This window comes from Schistocerca serialis, chromosome 4, assembly GCF_023864345.2.
Source record: "Schistocerca serialis cubense isolate TAMUIC-IGC-003099 chromosome 4, iqSchSeri2.2, whole genome shotgun sequence".
Taxonomy (NCBI): domain Eukaryota; kingdom Metazoa; phylum Arthropoda; class Insecta; order Orthoptera; family Acrididae; genus Schistocerca; species Schistocerca serialis.
In genome coordinates this window covers 797,882,825-797,898,480 of record NC_064641.1, presented here as the reverse complement: position 1 = coordinate 797,898,480, position 15,656 = coordinate 797,882,825, and positions in this window count along the sequence as shown.

Below are 15,656 nucleotides of genomic sequence, written 5' to 3'. Positions count from 1 at the left end.
CGAGTGAAGTCGCTAGATTTTCCGCCGAGCAACCAGGTAACCTTGAGTGGGCGGCGAGTCATCCACAAGCAGCTGGAACACGGCGTACTGCACTTCCTGATGAGAACTGTCGTTTGCGGCGGCGGCCGGGTTTATATAAGGCTTGCTAGTTAATGGAGCCGTCGGTTGGGGTCGCTGTTTTCCAGGGAAAACCAATCGCAATGGTTCCTGGCGTAGCCAATTGCTGTGTGCTGACAAACGCGCGCGCGCGAAGGCGGCCAGCGATGGTAGCCGCGAGCCGCCCGGAGAAGTGCGGCCAGCGATGTGTTTCTCGGCCACGTAAGGGAGCGTGCGTGTGAAAACGGCCAGCGATGGAAGCAGCGGGCCGCCCAGAGAAGTGCGGCCAGCGATGTATTTGGCGGCCGCGTACTGGAGCGCGTTGTTCGGTGTTGGTTAGAAGTAGTGTATACCACAGGAACGTTTATTTAATCCTGTATCGGCCGGGCCGCAGCTGCCTCAGAGGCTAGCGAAACACATTGTTGCCCCCTCCCCTTGTCAATAGGGGCATCTCCGTTCAATGCAGACGTAAAAAGCACGGACGCCCATCACCAAGCGTACATTAAGCTGTCGAACTACACACCGTGCTGGACAGTGATAACACGGTGAGGAAAGGACACTGCCTAAATTTATGTCAACGACCAGGGCAGGTTTCTGGAACGTTAACGGCCACAAGGTAGAAAATTCCGCTGGTGCACTTCAATTGCAAATAACCAAATACCGTTTGACTCCACTAGACGGTGGCTAAACTAGCCTACTTCTAGGATCCTCACATAGCCCGTCCTCTGTCTGCCGTCGATCTTTACACTGCTCACTTGGAACTCCCATGGTTTCACAGGCCACCGGCGCTCGAAGGCGTCATAATTTTGAAGATGAATTTTTCAAGATATTTTTATTCCAGTTGTTCATTTTACTCAAACTTGGTCTGTTCTATGTCATGTCCGTTGTAAGGAGTGTGTCAGAACTCTCCATTATATAAAGCAATATATCGTAACAATGTAAGGGCGAAACATGGTAGAGCGATTCTAAGCATTGTTGTGAGACCTGTCTGCGAGAGTGGGAGTAGTAGTGTCGGTCGAGAGGTCGGAGACAGAAGACGTGTCACGCTGCCCTCACGTCGGTGATGGCAGATCTTACCACTCCCAAGGCCTGATTTCATTTATATATCCAGGAGAGATCTAGATGGCTTAACTACCGCTGAAGATGGAATTCAAGTTAAAATTCGCAAGCATAGCGCAAAAGCAATTGCAGTATAAGGCTCGTGATTGTTAGTCAGAGTTTGCAATAATCCCATGTGTTGCTGTCAGTGAAAGAAGCCTTCTTATCCTCCAAATAATAACAATTATTCTCCGCATCTAAATAATATGCTGTGGTTACTAAATGTTAATGCAAGTTTGAAACTGAAATAATTTGTTAATCTGGTACTCAGACATTATTAACACATACGTAATTTGTCATTGTCATTATTAATACTTGTTCATGATGATTCTGAAGTTTTAATAGACTTAATTAATGAAATCACTTCTCAAAAGTCATTTAGTAGTTAACAGCACCCAAGCAAACTCCTTTTTATTAAAGTTAGTAACGATAAGCTTTAGCAGCTGCCGCTGCATGCTGCTGCGCATTGCTGTAAACCACATGGGAAAAGGCAGATATCTAAAGAGGCGAGTGTAAAACTTAGGGCCTAAACAGAGACACTGACACACCACAACATGTCTTGTAGTAAATTCCGTTGCACAAGTCAGATTCTGTATCACTTGTAAATTCTTGTTTAATAAGGAAGACAGATAGCTTATCGAAATGTTTGTTTTATGTTTTTCATGTAACGATCTGCAGAGGGCTTAATGCAACATGCACTTAGCGATATGCAGGTTAAATTCCGTTTCGGTGCACCCAACCGTTTTCTAATATCAGTTTTCCTGCCTTCTCAGACGTATTACATCAACATTTCTCCCTGAAATGTCCAAAAAAACTATGATCTCGCAAAACCCAATGATTTTGAGAAAATAATGCGCCTCCTTCAGGATAAAGTAGGGGAATTTTAAGACGACTCAGCAAATCAACAGGAAGAAGAGAGGACACATCAAAAAAATTAAGAAGAAGAGGACATAGGTAAGGAGTTTTATCTTGGAAAAGATAAACGGTTAAGTGGGCTGAGAAGCCACCTTCGACTTTTCATAGGGTAAAGAGTCACAACGTAATTACACAGCTTCTAGGTGTAACAGGTGATGCTAAAAATGCAACCGCCATATTGAAGTGTTGGGAATCGTCATTCGATTCATAAATTTTGGGACTGTCAAATTCATCAGCAACCAATACACTGACTTAGTCAACGACAAAGTTGCCAGAGAAAGAAATGCCAAGGAAACAGATCTCTTCGAAATCTAAGCTTTGTTTGTTTGTACCTGGCTAGAGCGTACCGGGGGAATCGTCAGAGCTTGGAGAAGCTCTGGGCGAGTGAAGATGAGATTTGACCGCATGATGAGCATCAAGCGTTTCAAGTTTCTCACACGCTGCTTTCAAAAAAATGGTTCAAATGGCTCTGAGCAGTATGGGACTCAACTGCTGTGGTCATAAGTCCCCTAGAACTTAGAACTACTTAAACCTAAGTAACCTAAGGACATCACACACATCCATGCCCGAGGCAGGATTCGAACCTGCGACCGTAGCGGTCGTGCGGTTCCAGACTGAAGCGCCTTTAACCGCGCGGCCACCTCGGCCGGCCACGCTGCTTTCAGCTCGATGATCAAATGACCCAAGCTCAACGGAAAGAATATGTTCGGCTTGCCCCAGTCCGTGAACTTCTTGATCGTTTTGTTCAGAACTCTTGAAAGAACAAGTAGATCCGTGAAGAAAATGTTGCTTTGACGAGATGCTGCTAGGATTCAGTGGAAGACGTGCATTTAGGCAGTATATATCCTGGAAATCCAATAAATATGGCTTCAAGACATTTGTCGTGGCTGATGCCCTTATGATATACGTCTAAAACACCGATATTTGAAAACAGCCTGAAGGACCATTTGGCTTTAGCAAGAAGCCCAGTAACGTAGAGAAATGAATGGCCTAGCCACTTTATGGGACAGGGCGGAACATCACCGCCAACAACTGGTTTACGGAAACTCATACGTTGGCGCTGTAAAAAAATGAACTGTAGTTACCATCCAGCTTCGTTAAAGTAAAGAGAGAGGGGTCAGTACATCAGAATGTTTGGTTACAGTAATGGCAACACTTTGATTTCCTGTTGACCAAAAAAGGGGGAAAATGTAGTTGTTGTTTCCTTACTCTACGAACATGATGCCAATGATCAGAGTACAGGAGAGCAGAAGAAGACTAGGTTATTACTTAATACAATAATTTCAAAGCTGGAGGAGACTCACCTGATCTGATGTGTGCTACTTTCATTATGATTAAGAACACGATAGTCATGCCTTTTGCTTGCCTCAACGTCGCTGGCATCAATTCTCAAGTGATTTCAGTTGAAAATCAGTTGTAACCACAAAAAGCTGTCATCAGCTTATGGTTGGACAACTAGACTTGCGAAGACTGAATACAATTGGTACGAGTATAGCGATTCAGCTTCAAACTTGCTTGAAAAAGTTTTTACCACTCGAGGAACCTGAAAAAATTCCGCACACTGCCTCCCAAAAGACAAAAGTGTGGAATGTGCAAGGCTGAAATGGGATTTAGCAGGATGACGGGTTACGAAAATTTAGCATTTCATCAACCGATCTGCTTAACCCAGGTAAAGGCGCTTTGTGCCAATCTTGTTTTTCAGCTGCTGATTTGGGAGCGTCATCGCTGGTCTCTAGCTACGTCTTCGGCGAGGAAAGATGATAACACATTAGTAGATACTGCCTACATTATAAAAAAAAGGAAAACCGCATTACTTTTATGGAACGCGGTTCGACCAATTTTGAAAACTCTTTGTGAGAAATTGGCAATTTTGATTATTTTAGTTTAAGGTTGATCGTATTCAGTAACCCATTTCACTTCCTTTCAGTGTGGTAGATTCCCTTTGCTTAGATCCTAATTAAGGCTACCCGACAGGTGTTTTGATTAATGTGGTGGAGGGAAGGGCGAAAATATGTAGATGACCTCTCAGGCTGGTGCACCTGATTTAGGTCCAGCCGTAGGTGCACCCGATGGGGGGTTAAAGCTGCGTCTAGGATGAGTTTCTGACACTATTGTCTCACTATCAGCAGACGGACGAGGTCCAGCGGCCGCTGCAGTACCAACAAATGGTTAACATCATTATACGCTGGGAGAAGCACGCGCTGGACACATTGCACCAGTCGCGGCAGCCCAGCTTTCCAACAGGAACATAATTATACTGACATCAGTTCATAGAAAAGAAGCCGAAGTCTGAATGATAGTGACAGCAATATGGTGGTGGCTCGTAACTACACTACTGGCCATTAAAATAGCTACACCAAGAAGAAATGCAGATGATATTATACTAGAACTGACATGTTATTACATTTTCACGAAATTTGGGTGCATAGATCCTGAGAAATCAGTACCCAGAACAACCACCTCGGACCGTAATAACGGCCTTTATATGCCTGGGCATTGATTCAAACAGAGCTTGGATGGCGTGTACAGGTACAGCTGCCCGTGCAGCTTCAACACGATACCACAGTTCACCAAGAGTAGTGAGTGGCGTATTGTGACGAGCCAGTTGCTCGGCCACCATTGAACAGACGATTTCAGTTGGTGAGAGATCTGGAGAATGTGCTGGCCACGGCAGCAGTCGAACATTTTCTGTATCCAGAAAGGCCCGTACAGGACCTGCAACATGCGGTTGTGCATTATCCTGCTGAAATGTAGGGTTTCGCAAGTATCGAATGATGGGTACAGCCACGGGTCGTAACACATCTGAAATGTAACGTCCACTGTTCAAAGTGCCGTCAATGCGAACAAGAGGTGACCGAGACGTGTAACCAATGGCACCCCGTACCATCACGCTGGGTGATACGCCAGTATGGCAATGACGAATACACGCTTCCAATGTGCGTTCACCGCGATGTCGCCTAATACGTATGCGACCATCATGATGCTGTAAACAGAACCTGGATTCATCCGAAAATATGACGTTTTGCCATTCGTGGACCCAGGTTCGTCGTTGAGTACACCATCACAGGCGCTCCTGCCTGTGATGCAGCGTCAAGGGTAACCGCAGCCATGGTATCCGAACTGATAGTCCATGCTGCTCCAAACGTCGTCGAACTGTTCGTGCAGATGGTTATGGCCTTGCAAACGTCCCCATCTGTTGACTCAGGGATCGAGACGTGGCTGCACGATCCGTTAGAGCCACGCGGATAAGATGCCTGTCATCTCGACTGCTAGTGATACAAGGCCGTTGGGATCCAGCACGGCGTTCCGTATTACCCTCCCGAACCCACCGATTCCATATTCTGCTAACAGTCATTGGCTGTCGACCAACGCGAGCAGCAATGTCGCGATACGATAAACCGCAATCGCGATAGGCTACAATCCGACCTTTATCAAAGTCGGAAACGTGATGGTACGCATTTCTCCTCCTTACACGAGGCATCACAACAACGTTTCACCGGGAAACGCCGGTCAACTGCTGTTTGTGTACGAGAAATCGGTTGGAAACTTTCCTCATGTCAGCACGTTGTCGATGTCGCCACCGGCGCCAACCTTGTGTGAATGCTCTAAAAAGCTAATCATTTGCATATCACAGCATCTTCTTCCTATCGGTTAAATTTCTCGTCTGTAGCACGTCATCTTCATGGCGCAGCAATTTTAATGGCCGGTAGTGTAAAATCAGCGGGGCTGCTGCTCCAGAAAATTTTTAGCCTTTACTTCAAAACTGAATGCAAGGAAAAACCGCCTATAAAAAGAAGGTTTATTCAGAAACTTGATAAAGTTTTAAGAAGTAAAAGTCAAATGTTTTTACTTGCTTTAACCTAAATTGCTACTGTTGAAACTCGATCTATTCACTTAGAAATAAAATCCATTCTTCTTATTATAATTTGCACAAAATGATCAATAATTTTCTCCTTGACCTCTGAATGACATCAGAGGAAACGTTTCTCCGTTGAAAGCAGTGCAAGCGCATTTAGTCATACCGATGTCATATTGCTTTTTAGAAAAGCTTTTATTCTTTTCAGCGTTGGAAAGCAGCGCAATGCCTCCGATGTAATTATGGAAACTGTAAGGAAGATTTTTATCAGTTTCGTAATGCATTTAGTCTTAACAATGTCGTAGTGATTTTTAGAAAAGGTTTTTATTCTTTTTAGCGGTGAAAAGCACCGTTCTGCGTCCGTTGTAGTTATGAGAACAGTCAAGTGGATTTTTATCAGTTTCGTAATTTCACTGTGATAATTATGTAGATGTTTTTCCAAGCTAAATTTCAGCAGCTCAGTTCATTTGCAATATTCATAGATATCAGATATACAATATACTTTCAGTTCAGTTTCAAACTTTTCTTTGTCAGTCATGCAATAAGTTTAGTGGTCAGTACAATATATTGTTTCGGATCTTCCATTAGCTAGTTAATTAGGTAGTTTCAATGGATCATTTGAACGATAAATCGTAATGATGTGGAACGAGTCATTTTATATTCACTTCAAAATTGTTTTCTAAATATGCCTACGTGCTGAACATTTATTTTTTCTCTTAACACACATCTATGTTAGTAGTTCCTACTCACCACCTTTTACACATTACGATAGTAGAAATTCTTCTATGGAATAGGAGTTGTCAAGGAGAACCTTCTTTTCACTCTATTTTCAAATTTTACTTTGTTCTCTGCCAGACATGTTACACTTACAATTGATGTAGTATCTCTGGATCTCATTAATTATGTTCTGTATATTTTAAACTGAGGGCGAGACTATTCGCAGAAAAACAGTGAATGTTTCTTTTAAGAATAATGTTTACCATTTCTTCTATTGCTGTATGTGTGTTTGAGGGGAAGCCAAGGGAATAGGATCGCGTTTCGTAACGGATTCGCCTAGTAAAAGCAAAAGAATCACAAGTATGCTAATTTACGTTTAGTGGCATATGGTACAAGAGAAGTGCTGAATCAAACAGTGCATCACTACTAAAACTTCGAGAGGGTATGTTGCTAGAAGAGTTAACCAATATATTATTTCCTTTTATATCGCGAAAGGACCATGAACGCCAAATCAGAGACGTCTGAGCTCACACAGAAGTTTACCAATAGTCTGTCTTCTCGACGACCATTCACAACTGGTACAGGAAAGGGGAGAATTGAAAGGGATATACATTGAACACACTGGAAGATGGCTTGCGAAGGATAGATATAGATGTATGTGAAGTTTGTGACGAGCCTTAGTGCTGAGTGCCCATTTGTAGTTTTCCTTAAGGTTTGTGCATTTCTGCACAATTATGTGGGGCTTAGACACAGTGGCAGCTTTGTCACTCCCCAGAGATATTCAGGAAAATAAGAAGCTGCGCTCCGTTTTTTCACCCACCATTGATTGCACACATCAGGTGTTTTGGTATGATGATCAATATTGTTATTCATAGTAAACAATAATGCTGTTCTTCATGTAACATTTTTTCAATAAGCGGAGAGGGCAATCTGAGGGATAATACAGGGTATATCGATGTACTGTGAAACGTATAAACATGTATTTTAACTAATTCTGTAGATTTGAGTCCATCGTCATGATGGCTGAAGCATATTATTACGTTACAAAAACCTTTTTGGCCGTATTTCCTAAACTAAAATTGCCCCCAAACAAAGTTTCAGGTTCCAAGCACTGTTTTTGTGTTATACTGCATCAGAGTTGTTAACACTCTGTACTGGTGAAAAGGAAACAAAGAGCCAACAACTGCTAGTCTATGGTGGGATCTCACACGATAGAGATCTTACACGATATTACAAGGCAGTGAAGATATAATTAAACATTCTTGGTTTTGTTGTTATACTATTTGAACTGAATGCACTTCTTTTCACTATAGCGTTTTTACAATGTAGTGCTATTAATACAGAACAGTGTGAAGTCATGCAGGTTTTTAAGCTGTAGCGCCATTGTTTGATAATGGTATATTACTTTCCAAAAGTGGATTACTGACTTCTTACAGTCCTATTGGACATGTCGTGGTACACCGATAGTGATGGATGATGGAATAAGACGTCGGCTGTACCGTTACAGTAGGAATCATCTCACCATTTATCTAAAGAAGATTAGTTTCCTTCCTACGAAAACTGAGCTAGACTGTCAGACTGTTATTAGAATATCGTTCATTTTATCCCCTGTGTACAATACTGTTTTATATCTATGTTCTTGCAAAAAAGTTATTCCATAATGTTGAAACGTTGCTGTCCTATCTCATATGATAATTCTGAGTATGTCATTGGGCCACAAGTATGACTTAATTTGTAAATTTGGTAAATGTTCTCAAGCCTTGTAACATCACTTTCACATTGCCTTTATAATTATACACTTTGGACCCATGTTTGAGACCAGGGATGTTGGTCAGAGAGGTTAGATTTATTTTGTGAGAGCAGAGAGTGTTTGCGAGTAGCAACTGTGTGTAGTGATGTACTTGGTTTGAAATGGATGGAAACCGGCCTGCCCTGGAACGGAAGCTGGAGCAGTTTTTTAATATGATTTTTAAAGAAAGATATTAATTATAAGTACTGTAATATTAGATGAATGAGAAAAGGTAACGTGGGTTTTATATTTATAATTGCTCATTATGCTGATTGTTATAACAGTGCCTGTGATTTAGATTTTCTATAAGGTTTTTGTAACGAAGTTATGTGGCTGTCTTTCAGCGCAGTGATAAATGCTAGTGGGACATTCTGTGAACTAGTTCATGTGTAGGAAGTGCTGAATGTTGTATCGTTGCTATGACTTAATGAAGCCCAGTTAAAACTTAAAAGTGTCGATTCAGTTATTTCTTTGTCGGTGAGATTAGTACTCAGTTTTTCATTTGCATTCATGGTTTTATTTGACTGCACACTCGCCTTGCACATCGTTAGTTGTGTGCTGAGTAACATTTTTTGAACACTGATGAAGTCCCGTCTCGCTTTGCACATCGTGAGTACGGTGGGTGAAGTTTAATTTTGACAGTCAGATTATTATTTTATAAAAATAAAAATTAAAAAACAAGGCTGCGGAACAGACGAGCGGTCCATTGCGCACAAGTAAGCCATAAATTTTATTATCATTGTAGTTCACATTCAAAGTCGGGCACAGTGATTGTCAGAGCGCAATTACGAGAATATCAGTATAATTTCAGAGGTTTAATGCATGTGAAATATTTTATGAAAGTGCTACATTGTGATTTGAAACAGATTTAACAGACAATGTCAGATGCGTTTTATACACTGATCATTTGTTGTGTAATTACGATAATAATTCTGGTACAGCAATTGTTTTCTAAACTGACAAGTTTCGCAACATTCGGGGCCAACATTTAACACAAAGTCATTTTGTAACATAATCGGAGAGCGTACATATATTTTATTGAGAACAGATTTCTTTCCCGCAGTCGTTTTGTTTGATCGATAGGTTATTATGGATTCCACACCGCAAAGCGCGTCTTTATTGTAATGATCTCTTGTAAGTGCCGGATAATTTCGGCCAACGCGTTTCAACAATTTGGTATTGTATGTTTTCATTTCGGCCAACGCGTTTGAATAGTTTAGTGTTGCATGTATTACCATTTGATTTCACTATTGTACGAGAATTAAAACATATTAAAGGTTACTTGCATGTAATCAGCAAGCGCTGTACTAAATTCACAGTTCTCTACACCAATCGCTGCACACTATCGCTTATACCAGGACTATGACTATCATATTTTGGATTCAGTTTTCGTGCTGCAACTTTTCGTTTACTGGCCGGAAAAACTAAGACAGGGTCCCTCCATGAAGAATAAGATACTGAGCTCGGAAAGTTCAAAATGGTTCAAATGGCTCTGAGCACTATGGGACTCAACATCTTAGATCATAAGTCCCCTAGAACTTAGAACTAGTTAAACCTAACTAACCTAAGGACATCACACACACCCACGCCCGAGGCAGGATTCGAACCTGCGACCGTAGCAGTCCCGTGGTTCCGGACTGCAGCGCCAGAACCGCGCGGCCACCGCGGCCGGCTCGGAAAGTGGATATCATGTTAGTATCAGGAGAGGTTTGGTGAAAAATTTTCCAAAATAAACAATATTTATAGTGCGAAAGTATGTTGTGATGTGACAGGGGTCTTTTATTATAAATCAACAGAATTAAATTTTTTCACTAAAGATTTAGACAATGTTAACTAAGTAATCCTTCCCTGTGTAGAATGCGTTCTTAAGCAGATACTTTTTAGTTATTTTTGAAATGAGTTTTATTTAGTAATCTCTTTTACTTCTTTAAGCAGTTTATTGAACAATTTTATTCCTTGGTATGAAATGCTGTTTTGAGTTTTCTGTTAAGTCAGTCTTAGTAAATGTACATTCAGTCTGGATCTTCTTCCATATATATGCACAGAGCCATTGGTGCTGTACTTACGAAAGTTTTTATGTGCATAAGTGACTGATAAATGCTAACGTTTTGAACAGACCGGTTACTATTTCCGGATCTTATAATTTTTCTATATTTGAAAATTGCGTCCAAATGTGTGTTTGCCCACAGAAAAGAATTCCACAGCTAAGAACTGAGTTTGTATACGAATAGTATGTAACTGAGACACACACTCTGCCGATTGCAGAACAGGTTTTGGTTATAATGGTATTAAGTGAGATATTCTAAAATACCCCAGCCCTTTGATGTTTGTTGAGAGAATACTAGACAACTCGCCAAGAACACAACACTTAGTTCGCTCTACTTCCGTTCCTGTAACATCAAGGGAATTTCCAGCAGGCCAGTATCCTTTTCGCGTCACCTTAGCGTTCTCCAGCTCTCCAGGCTAGCGTAAGCAGCAGATAAGTATCTCATTGAGCATCTCATTGACGCAATAGCATCGCGTTTGATCTCCTATACCGGAAACATCCCTCGAACAGCCGCAATCGCAAGGGGGGGGGGGGGGGAGGTGGGGGGGAATGAATACCATGTGCAACATTTTTCTATAGCTGTGGCTAACGTAGTCGGTAAAAGCCTTGATAGTCAAGATTCTACCCAGACTCTTCGCCAGGGGAAGAAGCACAGGTGTGAGGAACCCACAGCACTTTGCGGAAGGAAGTGGAATTGTACTTATTATGCTGCTGTGCAGGCAGGTAACGTTCAGATGCATGCGAATATGTTCTGCTACTTTTAGTAGGTTTTAGAACTGATTGACAGCACTGGAAAGACGTAATATATTGAAGACACAGCGCTACATGAAGCTCTGAGTCCACAGCCATCTGGTGTTTAACTAGCAAGAAGGAAGCGACGAAGTGCGAAATATTTTCAAGGTATTTTCCTTATATAATGGGACTTTCTCTTGGACCTAGTCATGTGTATTTGTTTAAGAGAGGAGGAAATATGATCAGATGTTAATATGCAGTAGATAATGATTCAACAAGAATAGGGAAGGATCAACTGTGAGATCGTTGTAGAAACGACGGTGCCATTTATCTGCAGTAATTTGAGAAAACCAAGCCACATAAAAAATGAGTGTGGCAGGACGCACCTAAGCGAAAGTAAACAATTACTATCCGGTTATCCATTATGGATGACGTACTGCACCTGTGATTTAAATTATCGGGTTATTTGGGAATAAATATGCAACCAGTCGCTTTTTAGGGCGTTTGAGCCGGTTTACGTACAATTAACATGTTTTTGAGCCACTGCAGGCTCATCATCGGATAGAGATGTTATAGGAACATTATATAGCGGACCAAATGTGGCTAAACGCTGTGGCGATGGTGCTGGCGAAAATGACGGAGATATAGTTATCGATTTACGAAACGAAAAGGTTTTACGGCTTGGGTACTAATAGTGCACTGCATCGCGATATCCATGGCAAATCTACACCTACAACTACATGATTACTCTGCAATTCACAGTTAAGAGCCTAGCAGAGAGTTCACTGAACCACCTTAAAGCTAATCAAGTCTTCTCGGGTTCTCAGCCGTTCTGCGGCAACGGTTCAACAAGTTTCCTACTTGTAATCTGAAACTCGTTGAAACGTTGCAGCAGAGAGACACCTTGACTCGGCTGATAATCCGAGAAGACTTCATCACCGAGATTCACCGAGAAAGTTAAAATTCGCGTACACCTTCAAGCTATTTCTCCACCGTTCCACTCTCGAACAGCGTGCGAGGAAAAAGATCACTTAAATATTTCTGTGTGAGCTCTGAATTCTCTTATTTTATAATCATAATCATTCCTTCTTTTGTAGGTGGGCGTCTACAAATTATCTTCACACTATGAGGAGAAAGATGATGATTGAAATTTCATGAGAAGATACTGCCACAACAAAAAACGCTTATGTTTTAATGACTGCCGCCTCAATTCGCTTATCACATCCGTGGCACTCTCTCCCCTGCTTCGCGATTGTGCAAAACGAGTTGCCCTTCTTTGAACTTTTTCGATGTCCTCCGTCGATCCTATGTGATGCGGATCCCACTCCGCACAGCAATAAGCAGAAGATGATGTACAAGTCCAGTGTAGGCAGTCTCTTTAGTAGACCTGATGCATTTTCTATGTGTAGTCTTTGCTTTGCTTTCACGACAACATAATCTATGGGATCGTTCCAATTTAAGTTATTCGTAATTGTAATCCCTAAGTAATTAGTTGAATTTACAGTCTTTGTATTAGTGTGATATACCGTGTAACCGAAGTTTAGCGGATTCCTTTTGATACCCATGCGGATGAGAGTCAACTGCTACTTTTCGCAACATGCAAGACGTACCCCAAAAAAAATCAGAATTATTTTTTAAGAGCTATATACTTTGAATTTGTTTATGAAACAACCTTATTCCCTTCAAAATACTCTCCATTACAACTAATACGTTTGTCCAATCGGTGCTTCCATTGTTTGAAACTTTTTTGCAGTCATCTTTAGAAATGGCTAACAGCTCCTCCCTCGTTTTCTTTTTTTATTTTCTTTGACTTCTTCAGTGTTGTCCTTTCATCCCCTTTTCATGGGTGGAAATAAGAAAAAGTCGCATGGAGCCAGGTCAGGCAAGTAAGGTGCGTGGAGCAGTGGAGCCACGCCATTTTTAGCCAAAAACTGTCTAACAGTGTACAGGCAAGTTGCCGTGATGGAAGAACCAGTCTCCCGTCTGCCACAAATCGTGTCTTTTTTGACGAAAACTGTTGCGCAATCTTCTTAAAACTATATGCGAAGATGGTATCTGTTCTTAAGGACATTTCCGAAAGAACAGATACCATCGGTGACCATGCAGCTTGTTCATTGTAATTTCTTCTTAAAACTTCCAAATAGAGGGTTTGATTGACGGTCGGACCTGGGATAACAAACTCTGAATAAACTACACCCACATCTGGCTCCCATTCGGGAGGACGACGGTTCAAACCCGCGTCCGGCCATCCTGAATTAGATTATCCGTGATTTCCCTAAATCGCTTCAGACAACTGCCGGAATGGTTTCTTTGAAAGGGCAGGGCGACATCCTTCCCCATCCTTCCCTGGTTCGATGGGACCGATGACCTCGCTGTTTGGTCCCCTTCCCCAACCAGTCAACCAACCAACCAGTGAATTACGCCGTTGGCATCAAACAAGCATATCAGCATTGTTTTGATGTGTGATTTGACTTGGCATAATTTGAACGGGTGACTATGACGTCTTCCATTGGCTTGATTGTTGCTTTGTTTCTGAGTCGTAACCACAGCACCGTGACTCATCACCAGTAAAGACCTTCGACAGAAAATCAGGATCAGTTTCAAGCTGTTCTGTCAAAGCTCGACATGTTTCAACTCGACGTTCCTTTTTATTGTCAGTCAGAACCTGGGGAACAAAAATGGCAGCTACCCTTTTAATTCCAAAATCCACCGTTAAATTTCACTGAATCGAGTTCCAAGATATCCCACTAATCTCTGACAGTTGATCAGTTGTCTACCGACGGTCTGTGAGCTCAAGCTCTCCGATTTTCTTCGGTGTTTTAATCGATTCGGGCAGCTGATGGACGTCCAGAACGAGGTTTGTCATCAATGGACAACATTTTTAAATCTAGCAAACCACTCGTACACATAAGTTTTTCCAGTAGCGTCATCTTGATAGGCTTTTTTCAGCGTTACAACAGTTTAAACAGCAGTTTCAACGAGTAGAAAACAAAATTTCACTGTTTGCCGTTCTTCACTTAAACTTGCCACCATAAAAAACCAAACAAGAACGAAACAGCGCTAGGAAAAAGGGAAAAAAATATTAATTTATTCCGGTTGTCAAGTATAGCCTCTACCCATACTAATTCACAGGAACTATGTACTTGATTGCACTGCAAGTAAACTATTTCTGATAGCATTAAACGCTCCACCACGAACTGTGTTTTATCTATCCTTTCTGAATATGATAAAATTCTTTGTAAAAATTTCAGCTTAACTTATCCCCGGCTTTAGCTATTTTCTGTACTTATTACGATCCATTCCCATAATGAACATTAACAGGTAATACAAATATACACAGTCTTTAACTGCAGTTGGTTTTACACATGCGCATAAGGTAAAACTAGTTGTTCTTATAAAAAAAAGTGTATAAAAATGATAGCTACCACACTTTGCTTCATAAGGACATTTGGCCCGAAGACATTGTATTACAGTACAAATATTATGAGTACAGATAATATATTTCAGTGAATTTTACCAGCTGGAGGAGTGTTCTAATATTGCAAATGTACATGTAATTTGGATTTAAAGTTTATACAAAAATAAACAAATAGAATGAAATATGTAGTGTGTAGTTAGGGACTGAATGAGTTACAGAATACCATAGTTGTTACATGGCTAGGAGAATATAATTTATGCAGTACGGTGAATATGTCTTATTACTCTCATTTTTGTGTTTTAGTGTCAAAGTGCCTTGGATATTCTGGAAGAAAAAGTTCTGCACTGATTCAGATCCTTCGTTAGGGATTTTCTGAGGTGATTTTTTAGTTTATGAATGCAAATCTCTACTTGTTAAAGCTGATACATCTGTAACCCCTTCTCAACAATGATTAGCACAGAAATGTTGTCGCTGATACCAGCCACGGAGTGTTAATGATATGTAATATGTTATGGAAATCTGGAGTTATTTAAGTTTTTGAGTAGAAGGGCCGCCATATGTTCTTTGTATCGGTGTGCAAAATTTATCTCTGTTGTCCTAATAGAACCAAAAACATGAGCAAGTGAGTTTGCGTGTGCCAGAATACTGATATGCCGCTCTCAGTGGAATTATTATTGTGAACAATTTTATTTTGTAGTTCATCGTCAGTGTAGGACATTTTGTGTCATGGGGTCTGAAAAGATTTGCTAGTTTGTATGGCAATTTGTCAAGGAACGTAAGACGCAAATTTCGGCATTTCTTTCTAAATGTGTAATGGTGATGGTGGTTGCTTAAATTTATTTTTTTCAACTAGGGTGTTTATGAGGGAGGAGTTGTAGTCATTATTTTGGGCTATAACTTTAAGAACGTTCATGTCTCTACATGCATCTGCTTAACTAAAGAGGATGTAGAGCATATGGTTTACAGATGACCTGAAGAACGTTTTTAT